Source organism: Haematobia irritans, chromosome 1, assembly GCF_050003625.1.
Source record: "Haematobia irritans isolate KBUSLIRL chromosome 1, ASM5000362v1, whole genome shotgun sequence".
In the NCBI taxonomy this organism is placed as follows: Eukaryota; Metazoa; Arthropoda; class Insecta; order Diptera; family Muscidae; genus Haematobia; species Haematobia irritans.
Window position 1 is genome coordinate 100426570 of NC_134397.1, and position 6000 is coordinate 100432569.

Consider the following 6000-nt stretch of genomic DNA (forward strand, 5'->3'; position numbering starts at 1 on the left):
CAATAACCATAGGTTCAACTTTGCTGAGTTCTGAGGCAATAGAAACCTCCTCTCGCATACGGTGTCTATCCATGTCTTCAACTTTGGTATCTCCCTCGACAACGCAAGAGGATCCGCTTACTTCTGATTCAGACAGAGGCTTGTCCATTTCTGAATCCTTTAGCTGATCGTTTTTATATACCTTCATTTGGATATAATGAAAGCCATAACATACACGGCCCTGAGACTTTGCTAGATGTGGTAAAGACTGAGTGTTCAATATAAACACTGCATGCCGTCTTGGTCCATCCACTTCATCCAAACGGCCAACCTTCCAATCAGCTGTTGGAAGATCTGGATTGCATCGTTTCAGTGTATTTAAAATAGATTCAGGGTCAGAAGGGTTTGTACGTGCACGCATGTGCTCTAGGTCTAGCCGGTATGTCTTTCTTCTCGACTAACTCTAGAGCAGACCCTTCCCAAACTTCACCAATTAGTATCAGAGCAGCTTTAAAACATTCTATAGACCTCTGGTCCTCAAATGCGACTAGCTTAAATCGTCCTTGATAACAACCAGCCTCTTGGTGTCGAGGATCTGGACTGGGAAACTTTTCCAGTACCTGTGAGTAGACGACAGACAGAGCATTCTCAATTTCCCCCCATTTTTGCTTTGGAACCATACCGTCCAATGCTCCTTTATTAATGATAGCCATCACAAGGTTGTCTTTAGCAACTGAGGCAAACAATCTTTGGAGGATGGAAGCTCATCCGGTGATCGTTCCCTTTTTCCAGCCTCAAGAATTCCTTGAGCCCATTTTCAGGAATCGCTTCGTTTAGCCGACAGCGTGCTTGGGTCGACTAATCCTAACTTCTTTAGGATAAACAAAGCATTTCTGCATTCCTTGAATCTTTTTCGTGATGGATTACATCCTTTTGATGTTGTTACCTTAGAAAAGGTTCGACTTGTCAAATTGTCGCCACCTGTCGACCCGTCTACAGGTCGACTAATTGGGCTTAACTCTTGGTCATTGCCCAAATTTATAACTCCAGTCGATACCCGTCCACTGGGCCCTGAAGTTAGCAACCCAGTGGATGACTTTGAATTTCGCTGCATGGTGGCTTAATATCCCACCACACTTGAAATTCTTAGTAGGTACCTATTACGATGAGTTTATCCACTATTAAAAAACACGTCCGTTCCGTTCGAGGGTTGAATAAGACTCCTCCCCAACCTTGTGGAGAATTTTCCAGCTGCCCACCATTAACATGGATTCAGTAAGGCACACATTACGACGACAGCCTTACATGCCATTTCGACACATATCAATAGGGGACTTAATCAGCCCAAGCCGTGTCATAGGACGGTCCTCGTGACGCTTGACCTATCGAAAGCGTTCGATACGGTCAACCATGCCACATTATTCGAGGACATCGAGAACACGTCCCTACCGCCAGGAACGAATCGTTCTGAATTATATGTGTCGACGCCAGTCGTACGTGGAATTCAGGGACAAGAAGTCAAAACCCCGTAGAGTTAAACAGGGAGTTCCCCAGGGCGGGGTGATATCTCCGACACTGTTTAACCTCTACCTGTGCTCGATTCCACCCCCTCCTGACGGCGCACAATCATGACATCCGAGCCCATTGTTGATGACATTTGCGATCGATTAAATGTCTACCTCGCTGATCTTACCAGTTATTTCACTGCAAGAAATTTGAGGATATCTTCCACCAAATCCTCAGCCACACTATTCACTATATGGACGGCGGAAGTACGCAGGCAGTTGAATGCCACAGTCGATGGCGAAACAGTTTCGACAACATATTACCCCAAGATTCTCGGGGTCACATTCGACAGCCTTTATAAGTCGTCCGCCCATGCCACTGTAATTTGTGAAAAGCTCCACGGTAGAAACAAGGTCCTCAAGTCGCTTGCCGGCAGCACTTGGGGTGCGGACAAAGAAACCTTGTTAACTACATATAAGGCAATTGGCCGGTCAGTGGTAAACCATGCAGCGCCAGTGTGGACACCTCAAACGAGCGACACGCAGTGGAATAATATACAGACCTGCCAGAACGCTGCCCTTAGAACCGCAACAGGATGTCTCCGCAGTACAGCCCAGGATCACCTTTATGCGGAGACCAAGATCATCCCAGTGCGTCGACACAACTACATGTTGTCAAAGCAGTACCTCTTATCTTGCCATCGAAGTTGTCATCCGAATCACCATCTTGTGGATAGACAACCTCCACCCAGGAATGTAAGGGTTGATCTTCACCTTCTAGAGCACGAGATCCAGCGTTACAAAAGAGAGCCTCTAGATCAGGCAGCATATCAGACAGGTCTGAACAGGATTCATGAGGATACTGTAGCTGAAGCGGTGAGAAGCTACAAGGTTAATCCTGTTCTCGGAGTCCGACCGCCGCCCATAGCACCGGAGGAGAAAGACCTCCCAACTAAGATCAGGCAAGTGCAGCCGCCTCAATTCATACTTATCAGTGATTGATAGCAGCGTAGCTGACGTCTGTCCCATCTGTAATCAAGGGCCACTTGACACTCGTCACCTTTTTGCTTGCCCAGCTAAGCCTATCCGTCTCACTACCAGATCACTCTGGACACACCCCATCCTTGTCGCAGAGTTCCTTGATCTGGCTACCAGCTGAACTACACAAGCATAGAACAAAATGGATGAAACTACATTAAAAACTGTTACAACAACAACAACTACAAGGGATGGTATTCCACTGTTTTGTCTGCTTTAGTGGACTACAGGTATATATACATTGATACTGAAATCACAATATCTCTTATGAAATATTCTTCTGTAAAAATTGTAGGTATCGTTTCTTGTATATTAATGTTGGGGCTCCTAGAAGATGCAACGATTCCTCCATTTTTGAAAAAAGTAGTTTATATCGCGTGCTTACCGACGGCCGATTAAAACAAAACTCAACAATAATTAATGGCAGAAATATACCTACCTATATAATAGGCGATTCAGCTTTTAAACTTACGGTTTTTAATGAAACCCTATCCATTTTCAACAGAAGCATTTTCTGAAGAAAAATGCTTTAATTACTGCCTTTCAAAATGCCGTCGGGTTGTTGAAAATGCCATTGGTCATCTTAAAGCTCGTTTTAGACGCATTGGAAAAGGTATTGACAACAACCTAACTAACATGAAAAAAATGTAAAGGCTTGTTGTTGTTTACACAATTTTTTAAACGAGAAAAATGGCAGTATTAATGAAAAATGTTTAGAAATGGAGGACCGCGAAATGACAAACAAAAAATCTCAATAAGCTATGATTTCAATATACAAGGAAGAGAAATGGGAAATTTTTTGGCTGAGTATCTGATGCAAACAGAGAAATAAATAAAAATATACACAAGCAGGTAATGTGTTCAAGTTTTAAAAGTGGAAATTAAAAATAAATATGCAAAAAATATAATATACGTGTATTCTTTGCAGGCCATAACATAACATGGAATTCGAACTATACATTCAATGAGAGCATTTCTTGTACAATATTACATAGTTTTTATTTTGTTGTTAAAACAAAAAGCTTAAACAAAAATGAAATTAAAAGTGTATTCAAATTGCTTTAAATAAAAAGTAGAAGTACTGAGAACTATTTGTGTTTCACACAATTTTTAAGGATAAATATAGATTTTTATAAATTCAATACTCTAATATAAAATACAAATACTCTAACATAAATGTTTTTAGTTTTCTTGTTTTTAAAACAAAAATATTAGTCTAAAAAAATTAAATGTATATTTTAATTCTTAAGCACACTATTTAGGAACGTTGTTAAAATAAAATATAATTTTAAATAAACATTCAATATTTAAAATTAAACTCTTTTCATTAATTTAAAGCAACAATTTTTTAAAACAGCATTCCTCTCTCTTTCAATTTCATTTTTTTTCCAGATGCAATTGCTCCTTCTGAATTTTCAGAAGTTCTTCATCGATTTTTTTCTGTCTTCGCATTCCTGTCGCAAAATATTTTCCGTATTTTTCATCACGGTGAGAACATCGTCGTAAGTGTTTTTCCTTTTTCTCCGAGGGGCCTTTTGAATGCTCGGCGCAGAAGAGCATTCAGATGGTGACGACGATGTTTGCGCCCGCTTAGCTCTTGAAACTGGTGGTTCATCTACCGTCTGGGAGAATAGAAATTCATTTTCGTAATCTTTGTTGCATGGCAAGTGGACTAAGACACCATCCCACGGCATGGAGTCCTGGGGCGTAGATGGGGGACAGTTGCTGCAGACTGACAGTTAAAGGGCCCAGTGGGGATAGCATATTAGAGCCACCTTGTCTTGGGTGCTACACACGGCACCAGATTTGCCGTTGCCTCAAATGAGGTTAATATTGGTTAGTTATTAAATTGAATTATTTATAATTGTTTTAATTTTTGGGGGAAATTTATTATGATTTTTTTTTGTTTGGTTCGACGCAGTGGAGTGGCCGACCGAACAGGAAATAAAATGTGAAAGTTGACAGGTATTCGGGCAGGGTTGACAAAAGTGGTGCCAAGTTACAGAGTCGTATGCGGTGGGGTACATACAACACTGTAAAAGCGAATGGGCCTGTTGGAAAGGAAAATGGAGGGTAAACACGAAAATTGTTGCTAGCTATTGATATATAGGAAAGTAAATAAAAACAAACATGACGGGAACAAAAATGGGGAAAATGGCTGGAGCGTCAGGTTGGGCCATATAAAAGGGCTAGACGCCATATAGACGATCATTCTCGCCAGTAAACTTAGTCAGTGTCGGTGACAATATTTGTGACCCAGTCCAGAAGAAGTATCAACTCTGGTTCATTGGTGCCAGAGGTGAACCCTGCCAACATTTTTTGAATTTGGGGGCGCTTCTGAGAATCCCCAGTACGTCGAAAACAATCATATACGATATCAAAAACTCGTCGGAAAAGCGCCGTCACTATTGAGAAGTTGTACCATGCCAAGTTACTACAAAAAGGTTTCGCATGAGTGCAATTATTAGGTGCCTTTATAGATCAATTTAGAGCGACGCCAATAAGAGACCCTCCAAACAATCAGAAAAAGCACATTTTAAGATAGTGGTAAAAGAATCATTGTGGTCGAGTAAAACACGTTTGTTTAGATATTTATTAATTTGATTAATCATTTACAAATTCTTAAAAATATAACATTTATACCACTATCACATCACATTTAACATAATTTTTTGCATTAATGATGATGTAGAGTTACATGTAGCAGCGTCTATCAGCCAGTGTTTTTATTCGATGGAGGCAGCGTGTCTGTAAAATATTTGAAAAACAATCACTTTATTCCATTTGGAAAATCAAAAATTGTTCACCAATATACCTTTCACAATTTTAAGCGTAAAATCTATGTTTTCATAACTTTATTTTCGTTTTTATTTAAATAAAATATAACAAGCTGGTTGCGCTTGGCGTTTCACAAAAAATAAAATGGCTTTTGTAAAAGTAGTGATGGCAAAATACATGTATGAAGTACATTTTGTACTTCCTGCCAAGCCGCGATTTATGCAACAAAGTGGCAGCAGTTTGATGCTGGAAAATAAGAAAGTAAACGATTAATTACTGGCGTGAAAATTCACATGAAATTTAAATATCAAATATAATAGTTTTATTATTTTAAACATAAAAAGGGAAAACATATAATCTACAAAATTTAACATTTTTGCTAACAGAAATTGTTGAATATATAATTTAGGCTTAAAATTGTTTAGTTACATATATCTTTTTTGGTAGTTGTTAGGGAATTGTAAATTAATATTATATTCGTTTAAAGGATAATTAATACCAAGTAGGGAAGCGTTGAATTTGTCACAAAGCGTCTAGACAGTAGAGTTAAAATTTAATTTATTTTGTTCTTTTTGGGATCGCTAAGTGTTAAGATCCCCCAAACTTAATTAAGAGAGCTCTTTTAGTTAGGAATTCGTGATACAAATAATTTTTGCGAGCCGTTAAAGGGCTAAAAAAAACCAAAACACATCTGGAGTTT

General features: G+C 39.2%; 1 long non-coding RNA gene across 1 annotated transcript; it reads right to left on the bottom strand.

The window, feature by feature from the left end:
* Positions 1–5097: 5097 nt before the first annotated feature.
* LOC142240565 (uncharacterized) lies at positions 5098–5541 on the bottom strand. Its single transcript, XR_012723315.1, has 2 exons — positions 5338–5541; positions 5098–5270 (listed from the first exon to the last, which is right to left on the bottom strand). It is a non-coding gene; the product is annotated as an uncharacterized LOC142240565 (long non-coding RNA).
* Between the last annotated feature and the right edge of the window lie 459 nt (positions 5542–6000).